General features: G+C 43.3%; 1 long non-coding RNA gene across 1 annotated transcript in view; it reads right to left on the bottom strand.

Annotated features, from left to right (window-relative positions):
- Positions 1–2,904: 2,904 nt before the first annotated feature.
- Positions 2,905–13,629, bottom strand: part of LOC135982766 (uncharacterized) — a 31,061-nt gene continuing 20,336 nt past the window's right edge. Inside the window, exon 3 of the long non-coding RNA XR_010600318.1 lies at positions 2,905–4,314. This is a non-coding gene — a long non-coding RNA (uncharacterized LOC135982766). The remainder of the gene's footprint in view (positions 4,315–13,629) is intronic.

Genomic DNA, 13,629 nt, shown 5'->3' with positions numbered 1-13,629 from the left:
AAGAAGGGGGAAAAAGAATCAGTTTCCCAGTGAGAAAACTTTCTGCATAAACAATTTTGACTAGTTGTAGCTGGCATGTGTTCTGCTAGTTTCCCATATGTTTAAATATGGCTGAACATCTGATTTAAAATGGAAAAAAATCTGTTAAGGCTGAAAGTTCTCTGTTTAGGTTGTAACAGGCACACCAAGTGGGGTCACATTGTTGGAAGACCAATGAAACATGCTTGAAGCAGGAGTACAGGGAGCACAAAGGGGCTATGTATAAAGTTTCAGCCTTTACTCCATAAAATCTACAAAATAAGTTAGGTCAAATCACATTCTGGGGTCTACTTTAATTGCATATTATTAACAACCCATACTTCTGAAAATGTCTGGATGCGCAAACATGGGAAAGTCAGCCATGCTGTGTCCCTGATTCAGAACAGCATTTAATCACATTCTCAAGCCCACCAATGTAGAGGGCCCATAAGCATATGCTTATATGTTATCTGAACAGGGGCCTTATAAACTAGTAGGCCAACTTACCAGCCAGGGCATCATATACAACTCCCCACAGAGACAAAATTTCAGTCCCTTCTATAGGGATAGGTCTATTTCTCAAAACCCTAAAAGCCCAGGATAAATTAAATAAAACCACTCCTGTCCCTTGCCTCACAGCCTTCTATAACCAACCAACCACCTACCTACTCCCTTACAGCTCTGTCTATCTCTCTGTTAAGGTGCTTGCTGGCCTTAAATTTAAAGGACCAGGTGACCTGATGGTTTTCACCTGATCCCTGGCCTTGCACCACTCCCCATTACCTGGAATGCAGCTAATTAGCCACAGCTGGGATTAAGCCACTTTGTGACGGGCCTATAGGTCACAATGACTTTTTTTGCAGCTGTGACGGCTTACCCTGCAAGTGAAGTACAAACCCACAGAGATGCCAAGTCCTAATACAGACTTGAGGAAGCACTTATAGCAAGTGCCCAGACATTTTTCTAGCATAAGGGCTCTTCAGGAAATTGTTTTTTAAGGAGAATAATTAGAAAAATTAAATTAAAAACAAAGGGCCATATTTTAATCGCAATCAGACACTTCAGGGCATGTTTCATGGGACTAAAGCAGAACACCGCACATCTGAGGCAAGGATTAATGTCCCCATAAAATCATGCCCTGGGGTGTCTTTCAGCTCAGTTGAGAATATTTTTTGAGACAAAATGAGCATTTCTAACCCTCCTGCAGGCAGCAGCCATCTTGATGAAGAGGGAATTAGTGACCTAAAAAATAAGCAGCCCAATGTCGGAAATGGCTATAAGTTCTATCCTGCTTTCTCTCCGTTACTGATGGAGGCAGCCGTAAACCAGCACCGCCGGTTTAATAACACGGGAGAAGTTATTTCTTGAACTTGTTCATCAGACATCTGATGTTGTTTTGCCAATACTTTGATCTTGCAAAATTTCATTGAAAATAATATTTGCTTAGGCTAATAAATGAACTGAAACTTTAAGTCAAACCAGTGAATACTGAAGGAGTAATTTATAAATGTCTGTCCACCATGACTTTCTATCTGTCCTTGGAGCAGAGGCAAACTTATTGACAAATGGCAATATTTGCATAATGTCCCCAATCAAAAATGTTTTGGTTTAATGTCTCTAAAAGTGTGTACTTGCACATGTTGTTTTGGCAAGAAATATCAAATCTTATGTAGATCATATATTGTCAAAAGTGGCTCTGTGATACTGAAAACGCTTATTACTGACTATGGTGTTTACTGATGATTACTCAAACCAATCATCTTTATGCTTCATAGTAGATACCTGTAGGATTAAGACCTAAGAATCTGGGCTTTTAGAAACACACGCATACACTTCACTTCACATACTGTGAGCAGTCCCATCAGTCAGTGAAGCTATTCCAAGTCCACGAAGTTAAACTCATGGGCAGGTCTCTGAAGGATTCTGTGCATGTGTCACCTTGGAGATTTTCCTGAAGAGGCTTTGACAAAATTGGTGACTTTCAGCATATACACTAGAAGTGTGCACGTGATAAATGTCTATAGAGGAAGCTCATCCCAGTGCAGCATCTACTTTGGAACAATTCCTATCAGGAGTCAGCTGCAGACTTTGAACTTCGGATCATCCCATCCCTAATAAAGTCCTCTACCATTTGAGCTAAAGTAGCAAGTCTGTAAACAGGTAGCAGTAGTAGGCTGTTATCATGAGGGCCATCCAATACGGAGGAACATGACATACATTTCATAAGTGTGTTACATACATCTTATTAAAAGAAATATCCCAAGAATCTGAGGTTTACCAGAGTTAACATCCATGTATGGGCACAAGTTTTATGATGCCCCAGCATGGGTCTCCAGCTGTTATCCTAGAGCAGGCTGGGTTCTAGAATGGGACAACGCCCATGTGAGGAAGGGAAGCGTTATTACCTCTTTATACGGATTGGAAGCTCTAAAATACACAAAGATGAAGAGCTACATTCACAAAGGGACTTTCTTGCACCTAAGTCCAACATTTAGGCACCACTGGTCTTCACAAAACTTCTGCTCAAATGCTGCCTAAAGTCCATAGGCCCTTGTTTCTGCTGGCCCCTAAATGTCAGTAGTTGAGGATGCACACAACTACCTCAGTGCTGACCCTGCGCTGCAGCTTGGCGTCCAAGTCCCAGCATGATGCTCGAGATAGGTGTTGTCCTGCCTCTTCTGGTCATGGGGCTTTCTCAAAGCATGCCCCACTCCTCACAAAAATAGCTGAGGGGTGAGATTAACCCCTCCCCCATGACTATTTTCCCTGTGGTTAGGCTACTCACGGGGGAGATGCCAGTTCACTTCTCTCCCCTCTCTGATTCAGGTCTGGCATGTGACCACAAATCTACTGTCTCTCAGGTGAATGCGCAAACCACTGCACTACAGAGTCGTTTTCACTGGCTCCGGCCAATGCCTAGTAACTAATTATTTCATACCCAGTGGAACAGCTACAAAAGGAGAGATGGAGAGCAGCCCCTCTCACATAAATACCCCATAGGCCCACGGTTAGGACACTCTCCTGTAAGGTGGGACATCCATGTTCAAATCCCTCCTCCACATCAAGTAGAGGGGGACTCAAACTGGGGTCTCCTAGAGCCTGGCTGAGCATCCTTAGCCAGGGGGCTAAATACTATAAGGGGCAAGCTGAGGCCCCTGTCCTCCTGCGGCTCACTGTTTTGTGTGGCTTGGCGTGTGCACTCCCACCTTTCTTGCAAGAAATAACTTAAGCACCTGACTCAAGGAGAGGGTCCCTGGCTGTGAATCCCAAACGAGGCTAGGAGCTGACCACCCCGAGAGGAAAGCGCTAACGAACCACCCCTCTCCTCTCCGCTAGCTTAGGCAGCTCCCCGCTTCGCTTGCTGGCTGGCTTTTGTGAATCCCATTGCAAGGCACTTCTCTCTCCCCTTGATTAGCTTAGGGAGCCTGGACACCTGGTTCCACTGGGTGGCCAGGCACCTGGGCACTTCAGTGCCTAAGCTCCTTTGTGAATTTAGCTCTTAATGGCTTCCCAAAGGTCACCCAGGAAGTCTGGGCTGAACAGGGAACTAAGCCTTCATCTCCTGAGCCCCAGACTCAGGTCTTCAGCACAAGCTTTAGCACTAGCAGATTCCACTGTAGGACTGGGATAAAGAAACCTCCCAAACAAGAAGCATTAAGGAGACTAAACCCGGTGCCCTATAGTGGAGCCGTCTGCCCAGAGTTGTAGGGTTCCCTACATTTCCTGGGTCACTGGTATGCATATGCAAAGGGTGTTAAATGAAGGGTTTTGATTGCATTATGACTTGTTTACAGCTGAACTCAGTGTGCTTCTAATTCTGAAAAACAAAAGAGAAGAATGTATATTGTTAGAATGGCTTTGTTTGGGTAAAGCAGGAGATGATTTGTTTGGTTATGAAAAAATTGGTTGTTTGCTTTATATTTTTAATGTTTTAGTGCATTGTTAATATATTCCATTATGTTTTGCTTCTTGTTAAATGTGGATTTTTTCCTTTTCCTTTTCAGCACTGGCCCTGGTGCCTGCCCTTCGTGTCCGTTTTCCTATTATTGCTGTTTTACGGATGGGTATTGAAGACAAAGGGTAGATCCACCCTCCTGACTGGCTCCAGACTCCTCTGCACAACGTCATCATCATCTTCGCAAATCCCAAAGGGCCTTGCAAATCCATTGCTGCCCGGATCGATCTCTGGCAAGGTGCTTAAGCCGGTCTGATTGTAAATTCAGTTTATGTCCATCACTATCTGATTGTGCGACCAAAGCTTCTGGCGCCCACGTGATCACGGGCCATGTTGTGGACCTTGTGGGAGAAGCAAAAGCATTGTCAGCCCCTGGCAACATTAACTGAAGAACATGCCAGAGAACTTGCAAAGCCTATCAAGGAGTCTCCTTTAGCACCACGAGGCCCCAGCGCTCTTCCAGGACTGCAGCAGCCCTAGGCGTACTTTGATTTTTGTGCTACAGCTAAAGCAGAAGACCAAAGGTCAGAATTTGCAGGAAAAAATTGATCTCCTGTCAAAGACAGAAGCAGAGAGTTCCTTTATTTCAAAAATTATGTTGGCAAGCGAAAGCAAATAAAGAATAAAAATGCACCGGTTGGAATATCCTCCCAGAGCACATTAACACCCATCAGAGGATTTCACTTACAGCAGTTACCCCAAGAGCCATAAACATGAATGGGTTTGCTGGCCTAACAACAGTGCCCCAAATTGAAGAGACAGCGTCCAGGGGGCAAGGCAAAGGCAGAGTTCGGCAGTCGAGACAGAACAGATCTAAGGAGCCCTTTGAACGTGAACAGAAGGCACGGAGCAGACAGGCACTGTAAAATCACTGCCAGCACGGGGAGATGGACATGGAGTTCCAAAAGTGGGAACTTGGGAAATAACAGCCTAAAAGGATCAGGACTTGGGTTAGCTCAGAAGGAACAGCAGCAATATCTGGCCACGTCACACTTTGGAAAGGAATCCTAGCAATTAAAAAAAAAAAACTAGAAAGATTCCGAGTTATGCAGTAAGTTTATTGTAAACAACCAGTCACAAGTAGATCTTAGAATATCAGGGTTGGAAGGGACCTCAGGAGGTATCTAGTCCAACCCCCTGCTCAAAGCAGGACCAACCCCCCACTAAATCATCCCAGCCAGGGCTTTGTCAAGCCGGGCCTTAAAAACCAGATGATATCAAATTAGTTGGACAAGATCTATTTTCCATAAACCCATGCTGATTGGCATTAATGATATTACTTTCCTTTAATTCTCTGTGAAATCGAGTCTGTATCAGTTGTTCCATTGTTTTGCCCAAGATTAACATCAGGCTGACAGATCAATAAATTTTCCAGGTCATACATTTACCCTTTTTAAGTATTGACACAACATTAGCTTTCTTCCAGTCCTCTGGAACTAGTGTGCCAAAAATATTGACTAATCAACATTAATAGTCCAGATAGATCTTTGGTCAGCTGTTTTAAAACTCCTGGATGCAAATTATTCAGACCTATTAATTTTAAAATGTCCATCTTTAGTAGCCGCTGTTGAACATCCTCTTTAGTTACTATTGGAATGGAAAGAATGTTATCATCTGATGACTACATTAACTGACTTATTCCTCAAATACAAAACACAAATATTTATTGAATACTTTTGCCTTTTTTGCATAATTATTTCTAATTCTACCATTTCCATCCAGTAATAGATCAGTATCATTATTAGGATTATTTTTGTTCCTAACATACTTGAAAAACCCTTTATTGTCCTTATCTCTGCTGGCCATAGAGTCTCCTTCAGTGCATTTGCTTCCCTTATCAGTTTTCTACACTTCTTAGCTTTACTTTAAATTCAGTATTATCACCTACCCTTTTCTTCCAATTATTTTATTTTATTTCATTTGATTTTTCATAGCTGCTTTCACTTCCCCTTTAAGCCAGATTGGTAACCAGTATAGCATTCAGTCCATGATTGGTTTGGGGGACCTAGTAAAATAGTCTTACACAGTTCGTAATTATTATGAACATTTTTCAGTTTAAATTTTTCCTCCCCACTGATCCACAGAACTTCCCAGAGGTTTTGCAAAAGGGGCAATTTACCCCAGACCCCCACTTTGAGAGGGCCCCCAGAATGACAGAGAGAGTCTGGGCTAAATTTGATTCAGAGGCATTGCAGCCAACACTGTGAAATGGGTTCCCTTTAAGCTGCACACATGTGCAGCAATGCAGCAAGTACCATGAATCTCATGTGCCTGGGAGAAGCACCTGGGTTCGGCTAGGCCTGGTGGGAACCAGCAGCTGCTCCTCCCAGCGCCGAGGACTGGTTGGAAGCCTTGATCCAGTAAGGAGAGGGGTAGCGGGCAGGGAGCGCTCCTGCTAGAAGCCAGCACTCTAAGCCTATTCCATTTGCCGGAACCCAGAGCACCTCCTCTCGGCACCGCGGGAAGACTCAAGTCAGCACAGAGGAGAAAGGAGTGCACTGGCGTGGCGCAGGAGATGCTTCTATTCAGAGGGAGCCCAGCTGGCACCCGGGTCCCACTCTGCCAGCCAGGTCCTCCTGCCGGAACCCGGGGCAGTTCCTCTGGATGCAGGGGACCGGCAGGAAGCCTCGAGCCAGCAGGGAGGAGTAGGTGTTTAGGTAGGGCAGGGGAGACAAGTCCAGTTGTTCTTGTCTGACCTGGGAGGGAGATGCAGTGCAGGGACAAGATCTATTTTCCATAAACCCATGCTGATTGGGCTGGAGGAGTTGGGGTGCCCAGTCCCTGCACGCCTCACTACTCTGTGTTGCACGGGAAACTCCCTCCCAGGGACACCCATGGCGGGGATGGGTGGAGAGAGAGGGGAGCAGGGCTGGATATGGGGCATAGATGGCGGGGAGCAGTTAGACATTAGAAAATGTCTACTGAGAATGTGGCATAATTAGTCTCCTGTACAGTAATTAACCAGAATGCTTAGGGTTGTGTTCTTGAACTTGGTGAAAAGAGGAGTGAGGGTCAGTGGCAACTAAGTATTCCTCAGGTCGAAGTTTGCTCTGTGTTCTTACCTCAAGTTTGCTAAAAGCTTTTTCCTGTCATTTAACTCCTCTGCGGGACTCTCCATAAACCTCATTATTACCTGTCTGACAGGAAGATCCTTGGAATACTGTGCTGAAAATATATCTCCGCTTGTCTCTCTCCTGACAGCTGTAGCTTTGTGCTGCCTGACATGTAGTCACTTCCAAACGTCAAATCTTCAACTCGTTGAAAGGGAGAGTCTTCGTGGAAGTATTTTGAACTGTGTTTAAGCAACACAGCTGGGGAGAGCTTTTTAAATCAGACTTGGTGCATGCCCTAAGGAAAATCCTCCACACAGAACCCTTCCTCTCTTGGAAAAACCATGAGGTCATTGGAATAGCCCCATAGTGGCATCTTTGGTGTTCAGTCAGAGTCTCTTGTGGAAAGCTATAGCTTGGTTTAATGCTCGTACAGACTTGCCTCATCTGCTTTGAGAAAAACTGGGATCTGCCACTTGGGGAATGGTTCGTCGTGTATATTGTAGATCAGCAAACCACTTCCTCTCGCCTTTGTCCTGTCTTCTCAAGTGGAGCTCTTCACCCAATAGAATATCAAGTGTTATGATTGATTTGTGTTGCGGCTGATCAGGACTTCCTTGTGTTAAGTGCTCTACACCCATCTTATTAAATGTAACCTTATAAATGGCTCATAAATCGCTATCATATTCTGTTTTAAAGATGTAAGTTTTGGTAATGGACAGCATTTCCCTCCTAGGTTACTGAGCTTTTTGAAGTCCTAATCCTTTAATGACTAGCATGGAACACACTTCCTCTGCATTGCATTTTACCTAGAAGAAATATAAATTCTATTGCATTTATGTTCTGTATTGAATAAAATCTGAGATGAAAAGACAGATGAAGTAACAAAACTGTTTTACTTTTTGAGCAGGACCCGAGGCTAGTAAAGAAATGCCTGAGCACATCGATATGTGTCAGTATTAGCTAAATGAAAGCAAAAGGAAATACAACTTGAAAAGCAAGCGAACTTAGAGGCCCCAGACTGGGAAGTGAAGAAGGCACCAAAAGACGCTTGTCACAATTCAGGAGATTCAGGAGGATCTCACAAGAAAGAAATTCTTGTTTGAAATAATGAGAACAAAGATATTGGTCCTAGATTAATGTTGGATATGAAATTGTAGAGTGAAACTAGTGATCAACAACTGCCTAGCCGTGACCTGGCACCATGAAGACAGCTAACAAGCGCAGATAGAGATTTGATTATATTGAATCGGGTTTCTAAGAAGTTAGCCATTTTCCATGAGATTCCTGTGCCTGTGCTTTTCCAGTAAACACACTTTTTGCTCTTGGGACTGAGAGGGACCAGACGTCAATCCAGGCTCTCCAAATCTTTCTGAACAAGTCTCTCATATTTCCAACTTGTAAGTGAACAGCCAGGCAAGGCGTGTTAGTTTTTATCTTTGTTTTCTCAACTTGTAAATGTACCTTTTTGCTACAGTGTTTATCTCTGTAGCATGTCAAGGCTGCTTCCCCACTCTGAACTTTAGGGCACAGATGTGGGGGCCTGCATGAAAACTTCTAAGCTTAACTACCAGCTTAGATCTGGTCCACTGCCACCATCCCAATGGGCTAACTCCCTTCCCTGGGTAACCTTGAGAGACTCTTCCACCAACTCCCTGGTGAATACAGATCAAAACCCCTTGGATCTTAAAACAAGGAGAAATTAACCATTCCCCCTCCTTTCTCCCACCAACTCCTGGTGGATCCAGATCCAACCCCCTTGGATCTAAAAACAAGGAAAAATCAATCAGGTTCTTAAAAAGAAGGCTTTTAATTAAAGAAAAAGGTAAAAATCATCTCTGTAAAATCAGGATGGAAACTAACTTTACAGGGTAATGAAACTTAAAGAGCCCAGAGGACCCCCCTCTAGCCTTAGGTTCAAAGTTACAGCAAACAGAGATAAACACTGCATCCGAAGAAGTGGGCTGTAGCCCATGAAAGCTTATGCTCTAATAAATGTGTTAGTCTCTAAGGTGCCACAAGTACTCCTGTTCTTTTTGCGGATACAGACTAACACAGCTGCTACTCTGAAACTTTTCAAGACCTGGCCCAATGGAGGAAAGGTGTCCAGAGACTGGAGTGTATAGAGTCAATCGGCTCAAGGACTGTTCAGTTTTTGTTGTTGTCTTTTTGATGATGCAATGAACACGAGTAAAAAGTATCAATGCTTGGCCGTTCTGATGCTGGACTCAAAAATAACTGGAAGAAGCTGTATGATCAGGTAAAAAGCCACGTCTCTCTTTACTTTGACTGGAAAAATTTGGAAAAAGGTTTGAAGAATCCTACTGGGATTGGTGATGCTCTTCAAAAACAAATTGAGGCAGAAACAGCAAAATGGTGCAAAATTTTGAAATCCATCTTAACTATCACATTGTTTTTAGCTGAACGGAATCTTTCATTTTGTGGATCCAGTCCACAGGGAAACAGGGAACCACAGGAATGACCTTTTCCTAGGGATTTTAGAATTGCTCAGTTGGCACAACAGAGTCTTAGAACTAAATGAAGTAAAAATGTATCCGAATCAGCAGACTTGCATGCAAGCACATTATCTTTCTTGGAGGTCTCACAATGAGTTCCTAGAAGAGTGTGGAAAACTAGTCCTGAAGGCTGTTACCCAGGAAGTATGAAAGGCAGTCTACTAGGGTATTGTTGTTGACAGAACGCCTGATACTTTTCCTATGGAGCAAATTACTTTCATTTTGTATTATGCTCATCAAAATCAAGGTAATGTTTTGGAAATTTAAGAATGCTTTTTGATGTTTGAGGATTGGAAGAAGAAATAAAAGGATAGGCCAGAAAAATCCCTCCAATATTTCGTTGCATATTATGTTGCAGAACCGCGGCCACTGGGAGCTGCGAGCGGCCGTGCAAATGTAAACAAACGATCTGGCGGTCCACCACTGGTCCACGTCATGCCAGGCCCTGCTTGAAGCACAGGCTGGGGGCAGCATTTGTGCCACAATGACAATAATTTTTATTTAGCAGCAGCACATAGACTGACATTTCAGGCAAGAGGCCCAGGAATTGAGACACACTCAGTGAAGGCATCTGCCCCGTGCTGACCTGTGGTCAGAAACTCAGACAGGGTGTGCAGACTATTCAGAAAGGGACAGAGAACGGTGTTAGGCTAAATACCATGATATAAACTGGTGGCACACAATCAGCATGGCCTTTACACTCCGTTTTGCTCACTCCCCTAGGAAGAGGTAACAGGAACTAGGAGGCCTTAAGGGAATTCCAGAGAAGCGGAGAGTGCTCAGTTTAGGGAGGAGACACAAAAGAGAGATTTAAATAACAAACAGCATAGAGCATTCCCTACTTGCCCTCTCTGGCAAAACCAACCACCACCACCCTGGACCATCTAATTAAATGATAAGCCAACACATCCAAAGAGAGCTCAAAGAGAATACATTTTTAATACACTATATGATGAGTTTGCTGGATTAATTGGCATAAGATATTACTGAGAAAATATTTTTGGAGGATTCAAAGCAGGAATAGCCATTTGCATGAGTAATAAGGAGATCATGTACAGTTACAGGAGTTAGCACGTTTATATGGAGCAGCAAGCATCCTGCTTCAGGGCACAAAAGAATCACTGATTGGCCGGAGGACAGGAAGAAGTTGCGCCCAGTGTCCTGTTATTGCAAAATTGCCCGCGGTACAAATGGTTTCATACCTTGTTCTGAAACACTGGGTAATAGCTGCATTCACAGGCTATTGCAAGAAGAGATGGGTTGTCACTCATTAAAGTGCATAAAAGAATGTGGGATGTTTTTGGCCTCTACAGAATAGGTAATCTAAAATGAAAATGACCAATTCTATAAAGTTTGTCTTAAAGTCTCTTTCCATCCAGCTGTAGAAGGCCCCAATCTATCAACAAGACATGCACCACTCACCTGCAATTCATGGGGCCACACACAGGCCTAAGCTTGTGGTTAAATTCCCACCACTTCTTTATTAACAGCTTGGGCCATCAACGTCAATGGAAATTTTGCCATTGGACTTGACTTGGGGTCTCAATCCTGTTCCGATTAACATTACTCATGGAACTCAATCCTGATCATACCTTTACTGTCACCGCTTGGCCCCACATCATGCTCTTCCACTTTGTAACGATGAGCTCATCTGCTCTCACAAAGCTCTCGGACTCAGAGAGGCAGTGGTATCTAGGGCGCCAGAAGACCTGGGTTCTATTCCTAGCTGTTCACCAGCCTGCTGTGCAAGAGCTTGGGCATGACAGACCACCCCGCTGTGCTTCATAGTTCCCCACCCACCCTTTTCCAGTCTGGAGTGTTTACATGGTAAGCTCTCTGGGGCGGGGACGCTTTCTTACTAGAGTCTGCATAGTGCTTCCCACAAAGGGACTTCACCTCAGCTGAGGCCTCTGAATACTCCGTCATGTAATCAGTGGGAATGACGACATGTGTACTTATGCTATTGCAGTCATGCCTTTAGCACCTGCTCTTGCCATCTGGTACCAGATGACAGAACAAGGAGCAATGGTCTCAAGTTGCCGTGGGGGAGGTCTAGGTTGGATATTAGGAAACACTATTTCACTAGAAGTGTGATGAAGCACTAGAATGGGTTACCTAGGGAGGTGGTGGAGTCTCCTTCCTTCCTTCCTCTGACATCAGGAATCAAAATACTCAAAAACCAGTGGGAGAACACTTTAACCTGTCTGGTCATTCAGTGACAGACCTGCGGGTGGCTATATTACAACAGAAAAACTTCAAAAACAGACTCCAACGAGAAACTGCTGAGCTAGAATTGATATGCAAACTAGACACAATCAACTCCGGTTTGAATAAAGACTGGGAATGGCTGAGCCATTACAAACATTGAATCTATCTCGCCTTGTAAGTATTCTCACACTTGTTATCTAACTGTCTGTACTGAGCTAGCTTGATTATCACTTCAAAAGTTTGTTTTCTCTTAATTAATTGGCCTCTCAGAGGTGGTAAGACAACTCCCACCTGTTTATGCTCTCTGTCTGTGTGTGTATATATATCTCCTCAATATATGTTCCATTCTATATGCATCCGAAGAAGTGGGCTGTAGTCCACGAAAGCTTATGCTCTAATAAATTTGTTAGTCTCTAAGGTGCCACAAGTCCTCCTGTTCTTCTTTCTCCTTCCTTAGAGGTTTTTAAGGCCCGGCTTGACAAAGCCCTGGTTGGGATGATTTAGTTGGGGATTGGTCCTGTTTTGAGCAGGGGGTTGGACTAGATGACCTCCTATGGTCCCTTTCAACCCTGATATTCTATGATTCTATGATATGTACTATTTACATGTTGGCAACATATGTGAGTAAAAAAACTCACAACTGTAGAATCATCACTGCATACACAAATGGTGGTTAAGTCCATTAATGACTATTAGCCAGGATGGGTAAGGAATGGTGTCCCTAACCTCTGTCTGCCAGGGGGTGGAGATGGACGGCAGGAGAGAGATCACTTGAGCATTGCCTGTTAGGTTCACTCCCTCTGGGGTACCTGGCATTGGCCACTGTCGGAAGACAGGATACTGGGCGGGATGGACCTTTGGTCTGACCCGGTACGGCCGTTCTTATGTTCTTATGTTCTTATGTTTAAACATGGAGAAGTAAAGGCAGAAAGATGGGCAAAATAGGTGGTTGAATTTTTTCAGTCAAGAAATATGGATTCAGTTACAAAAAAAATTCAAAATGTTTCATTTTAATATTTTCAAAATGAAACATTTCATTTTTTAAATTTCAAAATGACGTTTTGTTTTGAAATGTCCTTCAGTTTTATAACAAAGAACACAACATTGTTTACAAAATGCCGTAAATGGAAACATTTTGTTTGTCCCCAAATTAATTTTTATTTTATTTTATTTTCTGGAATTGGCTGCAAATTGAAAAATCCATTATCCAGTGTAAACTCCAGCTCCAGTGTACTCACATGTTGAGTCAGCTAACAATAGTTTAATATGTATCAAAACTATACGACTGGAGCTAATCCTCCACCACCTCACTTATCCGCTCTTTACGCTCCCACCACAAATACCAGCACTCTTGAGTTTTGTAAAATGGAATAAAGTAGCTGTAAAGCTTTTCAGAAGGAGGGACGTGTTAAACCATTTAAAATCTAAGCCCTGTTTTTGAACAGTCCTTTTATTTGCATGAGCCTTGAGATTCATGAAGTCCAATCAACCAGCCTTTTCATTTGATTTAAGATGCTGTTTTTCAGCATTGCAAGGTTGGTGCAGACAATTCAAAGAGGACTCAAGGTGGCAAGATGAATGATATTCCCATACTGGCTGTCAATAAGATGTTTTTGGTAGAGTTGATCAAACCGTGAAGCACTTTGATATTTACAAAAAATAATGTGTATTTACTCACAGATAAAGCTGTAAAAAGATATAAAGAATCTATTCAGATTCACTTTATCTTCTTATTCCCGAACCGATTTGATTGTCAAAATCTACACAACCACACACACACAAAAGTTTATTCAACTTTGGAGCAGACACAGCTAACAAACAGCAGGATCACAGCACCACCAAGTGGCAGGCGCTGAGTTACACCTGGAGGTGCATGCTTTAT

This window comes from Chrysemys picta, chromosome 4 (genome assembly GCF_011386835.1).
Source record: "Chrysemys picta bellii isolate R12L10 chromosome 4, ASM1138683v2, whole genome shotgun sequence".
In the NCBI taxonomy this organism is placed as follows: Eukaryota; Metazoa; Chordata; order Testudines; family Emydidae; genus Chrysemys; species Chrysemys picta.
Note: the sequence above shows the minus strand (reverse complement) of the source record. Positions and strands in the feature narration are given on the sequence as shown.